The 17,157-nt window shown below is 39.9% G+C and overlaps 1 long non-coding RNA gene across 3 annotated transcripts; it reads left to right on the top strand.

Annotated features, from left to right (window-relative positions):
- Window positions 1-4,036: 4,036 nt before the first annotated feature.
- LOC122819034 (uncharacterized) lies at window positions 4,037-12,474 on the top strand. 3 transcript variants are annotated; one of them, XR_007763650.1, is made up of 3 exons: window positions 4,037-4,583; window positions 4,683-4,800; window positions 12,176-12,474. It is a non-coding gene; the product is annotated as an uncharacterized LOC122819034 (long non-coding RNA). The 3 variants fall into 3 exon arrangements; XR_007763649.1 differs by having other exon boundaries at window positions 4,037-4,587; window positions 12,176-12,472; XR_006368485.2 differs by lacking the exon at window positions 12,176-12,474 and adding an exon at window positions 6,923-7,467 and having other exon boundaries at window positions 4,037-4,587.
- Window positions 12,475-17,157: the final 4,683 nt, after the last annotated feature.

The raw sequence follows: 17,157 nt of genomic DNA, 5'->3' as shown, positions 1-17,157 counted from the left end.
ACTTTAATTGTCTCTAATTTGGTTAGTGGATAAAAAGGGAATCCAGGACCACCACCTGTGTGTTTCTCAAGGCGTGCTGCTAATTGGCTCGGAAAATCGAAGGCCGAGGCCCGAAAACCCCTGGACATCAAAGGCTCTTCCTCCAGCTCGTCACCCCGTGTGCGTTGGCCTGTCTCTGTCAAAATATTTTCATTGCATTTTTGGGTGTGTCTCTGTTATTGTTGCCCTGTGTTTTGTTAGCAAAGTGCAGTTCGCGTCCCTGGCCAGAGGATTAGTTGATATATTCCATCGTTTGTTGTTATGACCGCAGTTTATGATGCGTACAGGGCTCTGCTCCACACTTGCCAGTTCATATTTTGCGGCTGACATTTATGGTGGGAAGTGCTGCCAGCCCCGGGCTTACTGGCTCTCGGGTTCGAGGTGAGTGGAAGTTTTGCATTTGGTCAGGTGTCTAATGAGCTCCCTAAAGGTGTGGAATGTGCCGCCGGCATGCCAGAGGGTCAGCTAATGAGCTTAGGTCGGGACACCATGCCGATGGAGACTCCCATTCCCAAGGATAGGACGGAAAGGGGTACCCAATAGTTGGGTATTGCTTAAAAAGGGTTTTTTTTTTAGAGCCGAAGCATGTTTAAATATTTTATTTTAATTATATACCGAAATACACAAAAAATATACTTGTTATAAATAATATTTTATTTAATTCAGGTTTTGCCGCCTACTGTACAAAAGTAGCCTTAACCCTATTGTAAAAGGTAGCTTACAGCATAATAAATGTTTTGCCAAAAAATCGTGACTCAGCACAGTGCAGCAGTGAAAAAATCATAAATAACATATGACAAGTAAACAAATACAATAGAGGAAAAAATGCTCGGACAGGACTCGGCTAAAAAACTATGAATATTCATAAAATTATTGAACAATAGAAACTGATGATGTGTTGTCAAATCGCATACAGAAAAATTCCATTTTGATTGATGATATCTAATGACAAGGAGAAAAATTCGGGCGAATTTCGCCTTTTCGTGAAAGTCACAAAAAATATAAATAATATTTGAAGCGAAACTAAAGAGGAAAATGTGGCCGAGTCCAGACAGTCATACATCATAATCACCGGGCTGGGAGTGCAGAAAAACACCCTCAATATGTGGAATGCCCCCGCCCGGAAGAAAGAATAATCTAAAATAACCCCTTACCCCACGAGTGACTTCGGCCCACGCAAAAATAGATAAAAAAGCAGAGGAGGATGTTTCCCTGCTGGCAATCAAAGGCAGTCATAGGAAAGGACGTGAAATATGATCGATGGGCGGCTACTGTGGCCCGGGTCTGGGGTTTTCAATCCTCCCGCTGTGACTGTCCACAAAATGGCACAATTAACGTGGCACATCCTTTCAGCCGAACTCAGCCCTGGACAACAATTGTTGAACACGGTAAATAAATGTCAGAGCCGCCTGGTCCCGCTCCCTCACATCGTCGATAACATAATGACATTTTCGTATCATTTTTCAAATTGTAAAAAAAGGAGAGTTCGATTTTTTTGTTGGAAACCAAAATTGAAATTGTTTTGTCAGTCGGTGGTTGGGGTGGGTCGTGTGTGTATGTCCTTTCGCAGCTGGATACCGGCAAACATATTGGAGTTTTAATTATGATTTTTTATTGGTTTTTCCCGTTTTGTTGCTGCTCGCGCTTAGTGTTGGTCAAACAATTGTAAAATGATATTTTCCTTTGACAACCCTTTGTAACAAGTCTTTAAAATGCCCTCCGTCGATGGCTGCGATCGGATTATCGCAAGTGTCAATCGAAAAGGGTGATAGTTGGATAGTTTCTGTTTTCCCGTGATGGTGTTATACCAGCACTAACTGCTTTTTGATCTATGAGGGGTCAAGTATTTTGGGACCCTAATATCCAGTGAGTTTTTATGGTTTCTTTGTCAGCTTAGAGAAGTGTAGAAACGATTATTGAGATAACCCCTGCTGCGGCCAGTTGAGATCATTGATATAATTATGAGTGTTGGAAGGAGATTAGCTACAGACATTTATGGGTAAAGTCCATAAATGACACATATTTGTATAGAAAAATAACTTAAATTTTAACAGCCTAAAATTTAATTAAGCATGGTTAATATATAAACCAAATAATATTAGGTAGACAATGATAATTATTCCTTTATTGTTATGACATTTTTCAACATAAACAGAAGATGTATTTTAAATAAAAACAATTTAAATTTGTTTAACACAATTTTATTTATTCGATTTCACCCTTTCTGCAGCTCAATTACCCCGTTCACAAATCAAAAGGAACAACGTTCTGCTTCGCATTTCCGCTGGAAAATAGAAAATACGTGTCCGGATCTGGCAGCTACTGAAAATTATAGTCATTTTCGCTTCTGGCCAAGGGTTTGCAAATTACTTGGCCGCCTACGTGTGGTTGCAACCGCCACTTAAATTGTCACACGTGCAGGCGAGTGTGTGAGGTAATTATAAAGTCATCTTGACATAATCAAAAGTGACAATTACAGCCATTGAACAGGAAGACGGACGCCCATGATTGTGCGGTGGGTGACGGCGAAAAAGTCAATGGCACCGTGTGATATTGGTAATATCTGGTTGCAACTGACAGAATTACGAGGCGGGGGAGTCACGCGTCATTAGGCGGCCTACCACCAACGCCAGGTGACAATCAACATAATAACTGGTATTGGAGTTCGAATAGTTTCTCCTTTGCCTAGAGAACTGGACAATTATAAAATTGTCAAAGGAAACCCCCTTTTAAAGATGTGTCCTGGTCCTAAATTAAACAGGTTTTCATTTTTTTTAATTCCTACAAACAAAACCAATTTAGAGACCCAAAAGGATAGCAATATCATAATGTCTGAGTAAATTTTCTATTTAGTAAACAACACAATTGAAAATTCGAGAGATACAATGTAAGTGCACTTCCCACTATCGCGACCAATCGATCTTTTCCCTCGGGCTTACCTGCTAAATGTTTGGAAAAGTCGGGTCAGAGATGATGGATGGATGAGAAGGGAACGCAGTCTACGACACTGTCACAGGGAACGCAGTCTACGACACTAATCCAATCCGGCATCTTCAACAGGCGTATAAAAATGATATGCAAATTTATGTAAGCCTCAACTAAACGTTAATTTCAGTAAGCGGCTGGGCAAACAGAGGCTGAGCGGAAGGCCTCTTCCAGATACATTCAACATTGTAATGCCTCAATAATCTAGCAGGGACACACCTCTCTCACACCCAAACCGAAGTTGAGGGAACTCCTCATCCAACCTGACAGTTGTAAATCTCATTAAAAGGTTATTGACTCCATGCAGCCGGCACAAGGATTAAAAGGAGAGGTACAGGACAAAGTAGGGAAGGCAGTAGAGAACAAAAAAGTGTATTCTAACCCCATCTCGAGTCGGTTGAATTTTCTTTCTTTTTACGCTTCAATTAATACAAAAGTGTCTTGGCTCAACGGGACCTTCTCCCTCCCCGTAAGAAAACCTCTGACAATTGACAGGAGAGTTAACCTTACCCCGACGAAAAAATCTGGCAAGTCTAGGGCCTCCACAATTTATGCAAATTAATTTAGAAATGTGTCTCTGTCCACCCTCAAGTGTCAAGCAGATATACATCAAACGAACGGGTAAATGGGGACTGGGATCCAGAAAAAATAGAGAGAGTACGACTTTTGTAATTAAGAATGCATATCAAGTGGTAAGTAAATGCTGTTGATGAAAACAAAAATGAAGGTCTTGCTGCCGGAATGTGAATGAGTTAAGAGAGGCGGAAAAAGGAAGCTTGACTTTGGTAATTGACTAAAGAATTAAATAAAAAAAGAAATCGAAAAAAGGAATACAAAAAAGTAATGCAATTTATTAAAACAGAGGCTAACTTACAGATGAGACTGGGACAAACGATATAAATGTTAATGTTCTTAAAGATTCAAATATATCTTATACGTTAAGGGTACTAAGGGAATGCACCGCTGAGAAAGATTTTACAATTTTAATCAACCTATCTTAGATTTTAATGTCGTGCCCCACCAAACAAAATAAATAATCCCTTGCTCAAACTCTTGTCTAGGACCCCACACTTCAAATAAGAAGCCCCCAAGTAACCACAAAAGTTCAACCACAAAACCTGCAGATGCAAATACCAAAGATGTTTGCCTTGCGAGGAAATCCCTGCACTTCACCGATTAAAAACAAAGGGCGAAAGTCTTGGCCTCATCAGCAGTTGCAGTTGCAGTAAAAGGATAACTGGTAACTTCAAAAAGCGCGGTGCACGGCGGCATCAAGGAAATCAACTTTCGCCGAATGCAAATAAAGTAAAAGCATCCTGAATCTCAATAAGGGACCCTGGGCGGTGTGGTCTGGGCTCTACGCACTTTTTCGCAGTAACGCATAATGCGGTCAATGAACTGGGAAGGAGGCAAGACAAAAGCAGAGGCTCTGGCTGACTTTCCTGCTCTGTTGTCAACGGCAAGATCTGAAAGGATGCAGGTTAGGGTTAACCAGATGCACTGAAACAAACCGTGGACATACTAGGATAGAGCTTCATAAATGCTAATGTGGTAAACAAGTGTGTAAGATATTCAAGATTTTTCTAACAACTTACAATGCTCGTAGTTATCGTAGTTACTTTAAGTACTAACAATTGTTACCCACTGTTTTCTTTCAGTACAGCGAGTAAGGACTCGCCTTTTATTCCTCGTTATTATTTTTTGCATTTCCAACTGCAACGCAAAACCTCAACAGCTGCTAAAATGTGCGTAGCAACCCTCTGGTGCCCTACTAGGGTAAGTGTTAAAAACAAAAGGAGTACCCCCTATAAGGCCCACACTCCTTAGTTTCCGCTCCCTTTCTCGATGTTCACCTTCACATTCCAGTCGCCCACAAAAGGGGGAAATTATCATGTCAGGCCATTGCGTGTCTTCTATTTGCATTCGGGTTTTCATTTTTCTGCAGTTAAACTTTATTCACGTTTTCTAGGATAGCGCTGCAATAAACAGTGCGGGGCATGACCATAAAAACCATTAATTTAATACAACAAATTTGCGCTTCACCCATTTTTTAGAGAGGAAAATTAAAAATTCTTGTGATATTATGTGGGTTTATAAAGATAGTTTAAAGTAAACCACAATTTAGCCTTACAGTTTCACTACGCAGCGTACCAAAACTAGTGTACATATATTGGGTAACATCTGCTTTAAAATAATTGCAAGTTTGCGAGAGATTTTAATGGTTTCGGCAGCGGGCAGCCCCTCGGGGAGTGTTAAAACTGTGCTAAAATATTATAGTTTATGGGGGAATGGGTGGTTTTAAGTGGGCTCGGGCTGGGCTAGCTGGGTTGGTCTAGTCTCGTAGGGGGTGGTATCCCATGTGGCAACATGTGGGTACTTATGCAAAATGTTCGCTTGTCACTGCGAACTTGTGTTTAATTAAAACGCTGCTAATATCAGTTAATTTCTTCTCATTAAAATGTGACACTTTATGGACGGGGTGAGGGTGTGTTGGGAATATTAATGGGTCTATCGATACTTGATCTCAATTGTGCGGTAAGTGAGGAATAGAATAATGGCATTAAAAAGATATGCTTTAATAAAAGTTTATGCAGTCATTTGTTTATTTTTATGGTTTAAACTTTCAATCCAAAAGGGGTTAGTTCATGGTGAGTTGAAAAGCTACCTTAACTTCCCCGATAGATGGAAATATAAAAACCGCATAATTTTATTGCTCTGATTATTCCTCTTTAAATCCTCAAAACAATCTACTACAATCTACTATCATTAATATCAATTATATCATTAAATATTTTTCATTTGATACCCATCTTTAACCAAGAAATTTATTTTGGGACATATTGAATATCAATTCAGTAGCAAAAAACGAAACCCCTAACAATTTCTATATCAAATTAACGCTAATTAACAACAAAAGGACGGGGATCAAGGACTGCTCATAATTTACTTCATTACAATTGTTGATGAAAACAATCAGCGGTAATTCAAAAAATGGGAACAAAATCTACATAACGGGGATTGACACGAACCAAAAAACTACCCAAAAAATCGTAGGGAACGGGGCAATTAAAGGCGACAACAAACAGCCCCGTTGACCCCGTGGAAGTCCAGAGGGGGTGGCTAATGACAGTGATGCAAGTCCAGAAATCAAAAGGCACTATTCCTCCCGCAGCGAGTGTTGATTAGATATATGGCCAGCGCAGTACAGTTGCCTCAACCGGGAATTGTGGACCTTCGAGGGGTGGGTTTCGGACTTGGGACTCGGACACACCTGAAAGCCATAACCTGCGAGGGGGTGCAACTGTACACGCATGTGGCCCATAAAAGATACATTTATAATGGCCAACAGATACTCGGGCCTGAACAGTTATACATAACAATAATTTGGTAATTGCCAGACAATCGTAACATTTGTATACCCATATTCGGATACATTCATGCTACTCCATTGCGTGTTCATTTCAATTTTGCTTTATGCGGGTGGTGGATCAGTGTGGATGGATATCCTCATGTGGATGAGGAACAAGTGTTCCCGAATGTTATTTATGGCAATTATAAGCAATTTTTGAAGTCCTCCGCTGTCGTTATTGAGTCCATGAATGATGTATTAAGGTTACGGAGGGGACGATAAATGGAACACGTGGCTGGGGACTCGATTTGCGGCCTAATGTGCGAGGTTAAAGCTTGGAAAAATGTTGCGGTCGAAATAATGAACTTAGATTTCGAAACTTAGATCACACGAAATATTAATAAGTGATTAGGGGAATTCAGCCTGAGAGAATACACTCACAATTTTATAGAACTAATTTGAAGATAATTTAAGATATTGTAATTAAAACAAGGAAAATTTTTGCTTTTCTTCTGCATTTACCAGAAATAAAGATATTATTTCCCATAGATTGAACCCTTTTGAGGGTCTACAAATGTACAACGGATGTTCATCAAATTTATTATCCAAATCAAATCAGAAATTGACAAATTTCCCATTTGGGACAGCAACTTTCACCACGCGGCTTAACCTTGGGTGCGAAAGAGGGAGTGACCTCCTAACCAACCACTTGAAATATTCTCATGACCTCGAAATACAATTTTCTATGCTCAATACAAAGAATTACAAAGAAAATGATTCGAGGCGATCTGGGACTTTCACACAGAAATTAGCAGGCAGTAAATGCAGTTTAACTTGCATTAGCACAGTGTGACATTTCATCAAGATCCGAAGGGAACAGAGGGGGTGCCGAGTACCACTGACAACGCAGATTGAGTCGCCACGCGCAATTAAACTCGCAACTCGCAAAGGAGTGTGACAAATTTCTACGAAGAGCCCTCTTCAAAGGCATACACTTGGAAAAAATACTCCTATTTCCATTCCAACGTTCAATTTTTATTAATAGCTACAAAAATAGGAAGGCCAAATACAAATAAGTTCTAAAAACTTGTCTACTTATATTTATACTGAATATGTACTGCTACAAATTAATGTATGAATTGAATTGTATTAAGCTGTATAAATGTAAAAAGTTCAATAAAATACTAACTTTTGAGTAATATAATATATATATATATATATATATATATATATATATAATAAGCTCCCAGTTTTTTTCCCAGTGTGCACACACGGTAGTCCCAAACCAACCAGCAACTTAACCATTGAAGCGGCAAAACATGAGAGCAATCACGGATCGAGATGCATATACAGATTCAGATGCAGATACAGATACCGCACGGGCGGCAAGAACTCAGAAGCGGAGACAAATACGAATTCGGCGGGGCGTGAGAACGCCGGCGAAAAAAGGAGCGAACGCGAATGAAGTGAGTAATTAACGCTGCATGCGTTCTCCCTGGAAATTGCGTCCTCCGAGGGTCCTGGCAGCCATTCATCCTGCGCCTGGTCACGCCGATTGACGGTGACATATGCGGGTCGTTGTGTCTGTATTTGAATCCGTATCTGTATCTGCGTTTGCCTACCGATCCAGTCGGCGCGGAAGTCCTTCCAGGTACTCGAGTCCATTAGGCAAGGGTGCGTCCAATTTACATGGCGAGGAATAGAGGTATAGTGGGTCGATATTTAAAAATATTTTGAAGGACAGTGGTACAATCGTTAGGAAGTAAATCTAAAAGATTTAAAATTTTATACACAACCACTCACTGTTATTTGAAGGCAAAGTACCTATGAAAAGTACAATAAATTAAGAATAATTTGATTAATAATTGTTTAAATACATTTTAACTTATTAATTATATTTTTTTGAAAAACAAATATTTTGTAATATTTTAACCATAAATATTTACTTTTAAGGATACAATTTCATAACAGAAAAAAATGCAAATTTGACCTATTTATTAAGGTCAAAATTAACCTTTAATTAAATATAGAAAAAATATAGAAAATATAGAAAAAAAATAATTAGTTAACAAAATTCTTAAAATCTCTCTTTTACATATAAACATTTTTAAAGTTAATACTTTAATATTACGTGTTTCTCAACAGACTCGACCCACTGTCCATTTTTGAGTGGATAAAATTTGTTTAATTGTTTCAACACGCACACCCGAAAATGCCCTTCGGAAGACTTCCTCCTCGGCGGCAGTGGAACATCATCTCCGACTGTCTCTGTTTGTTGTTGTTTTGGTTTGGCTTTTTGTCAGTTTCCTTTTTGTGGGAAGGCGTGTGAATCCCTTTTCTCGGGGTGTGGGTTTGGTTTTAGGGTCAGGCCTCGACTCACACCCACCGAGCGACCAACCACCGGCACGAAATTACCATCAAATGAACTTATCGCTGGCGAAACTATTTTACGCCACTTTCCCAAGTGGATTCTCGTGTTTGGCTTATCGCGGCCGAGGGTTTTGCCCTGTTTTGTCGGTCCGTGCAACACGTGAGGACTGTACCAGAGCCTGGGACCTCGGTGTCAGAGCCTACTGTTGTCGTTTGACATATTGTCACCCAACGCCGGCTATCAACAATTACACGTGTCCCCCGTGTCCGGGTGGTGTCCTGCCGAAATTTGCATATTTTTCTAATTAATCGCATGAAATTTTCATATAATTTTCCCGTCGTGCCTATCAGGCTGATAAAAAGCCTTGCTTTAAATAATTAATAATTGTCGCGTGTCTCTCGCACCCGAGTTCGCGCCCGTGTTGTTTAAATTAATGAGGAACCAGTGGAAAGTAGGCAAACGCAAGGTTACGATTTGATACAGAGAATTTATGATTGTTCATTAAGTTTATAAATAGATTTAATATTTGTTTGGATATGGAAGTGGATAGTACCTACTACTTTAGTAAACATATATTAATTTAGGTCACTATGTTTAGGTGCATCCATCATCAATCCACTCGCTTATGATCCTAAACTATAATTTCTAATAACTTCCTGCTGTCTTTATATATTTTCCAATTTCCGCTAACAACGAATGACAAAATAACCCTCTTTAGCTAATCCCAAAATCGTTCCTTTTCAAAAACCTTCATCCCATTCGGGGATTAATAATGCAAACTAAACGGGACAAAGAAACCTCCCATTGATCTGTCACTTGGCATTATTTTTCCATTACATCTTGTACACTGGCTGTGAGTGAATCAACAATATTTACATTATCCACAAGATAAACATTTGCTGACGATCGATCGATCATCTCGATGAGGCTCTTTTCCCCCATTTTCACACCTAAATTTGAGCCAGACTCGAGCAGGTTGGCCAGGTGTTTTCCGAGCGATTGAAACGAGGTTAAGTCATCAATAAGCCATGCCATCCACCGTATACAAATGAGTCACTCCCGAACCGATTGCGACGCAATTCACTACTAGTTTCGGGGTTCTCACAGTACTTAGGGGGCAGAATTCCCTTCATCCTCCTCCGCGGAGACAAGTTTACATAACCCAAAAACCGGGAAAGCGCTGAAAAGTTCCCACAGAGCCGAGTATCGATGGGCTACATGTGTAGTTGGGACTCCTAGGCGGTTTTTAATGATTTACAATAACAAAGCAACAAAGGGAAGCCTGATTTTCATTGATGCATCGCCAACAGGTGAGATTGAGGGGTAGCGATTTCAATTAAAAGTGACACAAAATGCCCTGACAAAGAAGAAACAATTTCGAATTGCATGTGTGTCATGGGAAAGTTGTGGGACATGTATGGGGAGTCCTTTTTCGGTCCTCGGCAACTGCGTCGCACTTGAAATTTCGTTAAACACACTTGAGAATGTTGAGCGTAGCCACCCCAAATGTGTAAAGCCCTCAAGTGTTTTTTGTGCGAGTTTGTTGTTCATTCAAAAGTTTGCAGGTGTTCCCTGCTCGATACTTAAATATTCGGCTTGTTGTTGCCGCCGAGCACTTGAGCCAAAACACGGGTGCCTCAAAATGCCAATACACTCATCGACATCGATGAGAAGCGGGCCATGCAAATATTCCTTCAAGTTGCTGCAGGGATTTAAGCACAATAAACAAGGAAAGTGGATTTTTGAGGGGTTGCACAGTGGCTGGGAATATGAAACCCGAACTTAGATTTATGTACAACTATGAGTATATAATACTTTTCCTACCACTGTGCGCATTCCAGGGGACTGAAAAAGTTGTGAGTCACGTTTAAAGTAAGGTTGCAGGGTGAAGGAGCGATATCCACAGCAAATCCGCAGCCAGTTGCAAAGCCAAGGAGCCAACTTTCCCTATGCATTACACATTTATTAAACATTAATCTGGGGAGTGCACTGCCCTTAGGGGTTGGGCAAAAAGGGGAACAAAATGAGGAAAAAATCGAGTTCAGTCGCGGACAATGAGGATCGGCACGTTGATGTTCTTGATGATGACTATTGAACTTTTCAAACATGATGAAGTGCTCCGCAGCCCGACTTGCTTATAAGCTATGGCTGCCGCTCCTTCCACCGATCAGCCAAGATGCTAAATGCAAACAATGGAAATCCTTCCCGTAACGGGACCCGGGCCCAGAGCGAAGGGCACCCTCCAACTAATCACAAAGTGCATTTTCTGCTCGCGGCAGTTGGTAAACAGAGAGCATCGGGAAATGGTTAGGGTTGGCGTACCGAATCAAGGTCCAGCTGAAAGTCCATGCACGCAGTTCGAGCTTCGGGACAGTAATGCCAAGTTAGCGATTACCCAGGAAAAATGGATAAGAAATGTAAATGTCAGAAAAAATTAACCTCATTTAAGGAATTTAAATAAAATATTTTTAATGGTAATTAATAAAAGTGGATAGATAAGCAAAAATGTATTTACATTTTTTTCCTAAACAAGAAGGCGCACCTCTGATTCTAGGAGACCTTTCTCGATGCCTTTGGCTGCATTTTCTTCGCGCCCACTCTCCCTCCGCAACTTTCCACTTTTACCATCTCATTTTTTATGCACTTTTCCGCTTGCTTTTCAAGAAGAAACAGCAGCCGGAACAACAGCAAATACTACAAATAATCATAATAATAAAATGCCAAGTTGTACATTTCGCCGTTACCCGTTCTGGCACTTTTCCCTTTCTTTCTGCTCACCCATCTGCCATCTCTTTCACTTCATGAGTCATTCTGCTGCAGCTCGCGTTTGTTTTTTATTTTTGTGGTGGGGTAGGGGGCTTTAAGGGGTTAATGCACTGCACTCGGTGGAAAAAAGAGTCCTTGGCAATAAATATAAAAATCTTTGGGTGTTTAGTGCTGTTGCTCTCAGTTGGTTTATTTTTTTTGTTCATTGCGTGTTTAGATAAAGGAAAGGATTTAGGACCGGAACTCCTCCAGTTTACTACATTGGCTTAAATAAAGGACATTGGGTTAAATGTAAGAGTAGAAAAGGTCAGATTTTGGTACAAAACAATATAATTTGTTGTACTATGAAACTGTCATATTGTTAAATATTATTATATTTAAAAAGTTTATAGATTATATATCAATAAATAGTAGTAAATGAGACAAATGGATGGGAATTTTCGGATGATATACCTAATGTACCTTATGTATAATTTTGTATTATGATGTATAATTTATATTTCAAGTGCAACATTTTTGTTTCAAAGAAAAAGGAAATAATGTAGCGCTGTTGTATAATATACCCAATAAATAATGAATTCAAGAAATATTATACTCGTATTTAATATGCATAAATCTGACAGATTTTTCTCCTGGAAATATTTCCCTGTCCTACAACTTCCTAGCAATAAAACCATTAACAAAACGAAGAATAATGGAAGCTGTAGCGCCGCCCACGCAATAATGGTCCCCATCCCGGAATTCGAAGACCCCGTCACCACCTATTACTCAGTGGACCACTTAGAAAGTGTTTGCAGGCCAGTGACAATCGCAATCATAATAACAATAATAACAAGGGCAGCACACACACTTTTATGGCCTACGGAAGAGGAGAGCGCGGAGATTACGAGTGATTTGAATAAATTTGCAATAAAAAGTGTATTCTATTTTCGAGCTGGAACTGTGCCGACAATAAAACAATTTTGTATGCCAAAACCGAGGCAATTGTCCGGCGCTGGCAGCGTCGGCTTCCCTGGAGCTGAATTGAAGTTTAAAGATTGCGTTCTGGCCAGCAGCGGCAATAATAACATTGTGGTTAAAATGTTGCAGCGGCAACAGCAGTGGGAACAGGGCCATTACAAGTGTCAAAGCGGCAATTTATCGCCCGTAATCATGTGTATCTATAATTGTGTCGGCGAGTGTGGGGCACAGTTAATCATATAAATATGGCGACGGCGGGCGGCGTTTGGCGCTTATTATTTTTGCCTCGGCTGCGATAACATGGCTTCGAAACAACTAGCACTTTGATTTACTACTCCTGCTACACTGCGTGGCGAAAGTTTACAGTGGTTTTCGAAGAATTTAAACCCTTTTCATATATTTATTTTATATTATGTATTATTTAAATATTTTATGGAAGCATTGTTAAATGAAATACCTTAAATGCAGATGGTAAACGAGTAGGGATTTGTTTCTATTCAAACTATTTTTATTATTATCAGTAAAAAGAGTAAATTAAATCTCTTTGGTACAATTTTTTCTTTCGTTAAAAACTTGTGTGATTCCAAATTATTTTATAAGTATATTATATTCTAAAAAATAGAAAAACAATTTATTTTCGGAGTTTAATATTTAAACAGAGAATCCAATAGCGTTATCTTCTTCTAATTCTAACTGTATCTAACTGAAAGTTTTGTCATCACACACTCCCCCGAGGGAGTTAGAGATACGTTGCGCTTGCCAAAACCAAAGCCGAAACCACAAAGTCATAAAATTACTTTCGCGCATTATAAATTTATAGTTTACTTTGGTTCACAGCTTTGGGTGTGAGTTTCTGGCACTCGAGCGTAAAAATTTATTATGCTTATGGATGAAATGATCGGGAAGGATGAGGCTGAAACTGGGCGGAGATTTAGACCCGACTTTGTTGCCACAGCAGCAGATGCTGTTCCTTAGCCATCGCGGACATAAGTCATTTATATTGTAACAAATTGTACGCGATTTGGCGTCGTCCTTAAGACATAACACTTGTACCAGATGGACGGCGGCTGGAACTAAATGTTTTTGTCTCCTTTTGAACTTGGCTGCCTGACCCTAGAGGTTAAATGGCATCTTTAAGATGGCAAGCGAGGTTATCTGGGAAAGATTTGTTGGGTAAAATAAAGCGATGAAAGGGTTGGAGTATCAATTATAAATAAAGAATTCAGAATGAACAAAACCATATGTATCATAATATTTTTAAAAAATTTTCTTGTGTTAGCAGCAAAAAATGTTTTTACTTCATAAGTTTAAAGGCGCGATTCCCCAACGAAAAAATTGCCGTGTTGTATGCCCTCGGTAAATCAAAACCTCAATGAAAAAATCTTCATATTAGATATCCGCAGACAGGCGAAACTAAAAAGCAACAAGCAAAGTATCGCATCTCCTTTCCTCATTTCCCCTCCAAAGAAATCCACCTCTGACCTCACCCCAAACCAAACCGAACCAGACTGTTTGCCATTTACCAAAGTGCAAGGAGATACATCAAGTAGACAACAACCCCCCAGCTACAGAAACTCGTATAGCTACAGTTGCAGATACAGATACAAATAATCGAGAACGAGCAAAAAACGTGGCAGGAAATGCGGGCTTGCTCATTATTTGAGCTGAGTGCGGCGGCGACGACATCGAGTACTTTGCATAAATTTCAAATCTCGCCGGGAAAAAAGGAGCAGTGTGGGAGACTGAAAAGTTGGGCGACGTAAAGGATCCGGGAAAAACCAGAAGCAGATGACAGCCGCACACAAAAGGACATCGATAGCTAACACAGCTGCAAATGTAATGGAAATTGAAGGGCTCGCCCACTCCCTTTTGGAATCCTGCTTCCTGCACCTTGGCTCCGTGTCAAGTGCGGCGGCGATGATGCCAGAGAAGTATCTGAATAAAAAATAATGCAATGATACGGAAAAATTAAAAACATTAAAGCCAGGGAGTGGGAGGATGGCTAAGCGTTAAGAGGGAAAAGATTTGGCTAGGCACAACGAAGCAAAAAGTTCCCTACATCATAGATATATTTTGTTGTAGCTCTTTTCATATAAATATCTAAGACTGTTTTTAGTTACAAGCTTAAAAAATACTTTTCTATTATCTTATTGAATAAAATCTTCAAAAAAACTGTATTCTCTTTAAGTTACATAAAATGTTTTCCATAAAAGCATATATTTTTAATCCTATATAATTAAAGTAGGTTACAACATACTTTCATTAAGTAAGGTTTTTTTGAGAGAAATATGTGTAAGTAACCCCAAGTAGATGGCTAAAAAAATGAAGTTACCCCGTGGCAGGGCATAGGTAATAAGGAAATCTCGAATAGGCGGCAACTTCAGTTCTAATGACACGACCACAGACCAGTTCAAGTTGCCTCGCTCAAATTTATGGCTGCAATTATGGCCAGGGTCTTGCCAGCGTCAGCAATAATTGTGCTTCAAATTTGCATAAAAAAATGGTAAGTAGTTGGAAAATGGGAGATGCGACCCATAGCTTTTTCCCTAGAATTCCACACCTCAACCCTGGACCTTTAAAAATCTGAATCAAAGCTGTCCATACACACCCACTTGCTCTGTCCTTGGGTTCGCTCATCGCTTCAGTTTCAATTGACGTGTAATCCTGCCTCGTCCTTGGCATTTTGCGTGCAGCCACCAAGGACAACTCGATAATGCTCTCTTTTTTCCAGCTCTATGGGTGGCTTTTCCTAGGGTTCGGTGGGTGTCAAAGTCAAGGCGAAAAGTGCGCGTGTAAGGACTTCAAGGACTTCCACTGACACTTAGCTTAGTACAGCGAATATTGATTTAGTTTCTGTTATTTGTTCTCGCTTTTGCCCTTTCTGTGGGTGCTTTTTCCGGGATTTAATTAGCGGTGACAGTGTTTAAATTGAAATAGTAGCTGATTTTGTGGAGAGGAAACTGTAATGGATAGTGCTGGCTATGGAAAAGTTTATGAGTCACTAAGTGGGTAATTTTAGTAACAGCTTTTTCTTATCTGATTAAAGGAATTCTAAAAAAAAAGCACTTTAAACCTAAACCTAATTTATCTATCACCACTGTATAATCTAATGAAATCATTTCCTCCCAGAAACTTAATCAGCTAAACCCCTTTACTAAGTGCTTGAAAATGTATTTCCACGCCAACCCAAAAATCCGATTGATTTGTCTCCGTCTTCGCCAACGAGCAACAGCTGCATACAAAACAGGCGGGTTTTCTATTTTAATTTGGTTAGAAAAGTTTTCCCCGCCCAGGAGGATGCAGACGTATCTTAAATTAGATACAAGACGTCCACAATTGAATGACCAAACAGGCGTCTTTTGCTGCTGCACTTTTCTAATTTTCCCTCTTAAGCCGAGCTGAAATTTCCCCACTCAGGACAATAAAACTTTTCCAGCGCTTCCTTTCCCAAGCTGCAACCAATTGCAATAAAAGAAAACTTATCTTTTGTATATACGTATATAAATTTGTGGTATGCCACAGAATTTTTTGGCTTGGGCGAAAGGAAAGGAAAAGAAAACTTTATGTTGGCTGAGCTGATAAATTCTTGCGTCTCGGACTTGATAAAAAGGCAACGAAGGATGCCTCCTTTTAAGACATTCAATTGAACAAATTCCGAGCCAAAGTTTCCTTGGACTATCAGAGCTCCTCCCGTCCAGCACTTCTGCATAAATTGCATATAATTGCTTTGCCCGGGACTCAGCTCCTCCGGAGATTTATGCGCACATGCTCTGGGTCGGTTTCTCCGTCTCCCTGGTGAAATGATAAAATTTTTATTAAAACAAAAGCTGCATAAATATATTCCCCCCAAATGACGTTTGTTCAGCTGCCCGCTGTGCACTTTTGTACACTGAAAATAAATTACATAAATTATTATAAATTATATATTTAAAAAATGCGTTAGATCTAATAGAAACCTCAAGAGTTAGTTTCTCCTAACTACATATTGTATTATACATATCAAGATATTACCCAATCCTTGTGCACTTTTTCGAGTGTAAACTTCTCCATTGGCAGTATCTTATATGTTTCTTTATATGGCATAATTAGATTTGATGTCCCGCGGTTCATTTGGTCTGCAACTTCGCCGCCTCCCCAGCACTTTTGCTCAGATGGCTTTGCTTTCATTCACACTTTGGTAATCCGCTTTTGCCATGGGTATTTTTATGACTTAATACGTTTTATTTCATTGCAGACGGGACAGGACTGAGGAAATAAATCTTCCGTGAGCGTCATCACCAATTCAAATGTCCTTTCGCTTGACCAGAGCTCAGCTCGGTTTATTTCGGTTCACGTTGGGGTTCCAGTCCTGCGACATTTGTGGCCATTTCCCTGCACTTCCTTGCTCCTGTTTCGGTTTATTATTGACCAGTTTGGCTGGCATTATTATTACACTCACCAATGCTGACAGTTGGCCATTGATTTATTAGCCGTCTTTGGCATTTTCATTCACTGTTTGTGGTCTCCAGTCAGCGTCTTCACAGTGTCTCAGTTGGTTGTCTTTTACTGCCTTCTTCGCGGGGATTCCCCCACCAGGACTCCCGGGATCCTGTGATTAAGGCATTGACAGTTTGCGAGGGGTCAAACCGTCTGGATAATGGGATAAAGAGGCAGGGTTTCGAAGAGTGGAGATATGGGAATTTGTCAT

Source organism: Drosophila biarmipes, chromosome 3L, assembly GCF_025231255.1.
Source record: "Drosophila biarmipes strain raj3 chromosome 3L, RU_DBia_V1.1, whole genome shotgun sequence".
Taxonomy (NCBI): domain Eukaryota; kingdom Metazoa; phylum Arthropoda; class Insecta; order Diptera; family Drosophilidae; genus Drosophila; species Drosophila biarmipes.
This window is presented reverse-complemented; position numbering and strand designations above follow the sequence as displayed.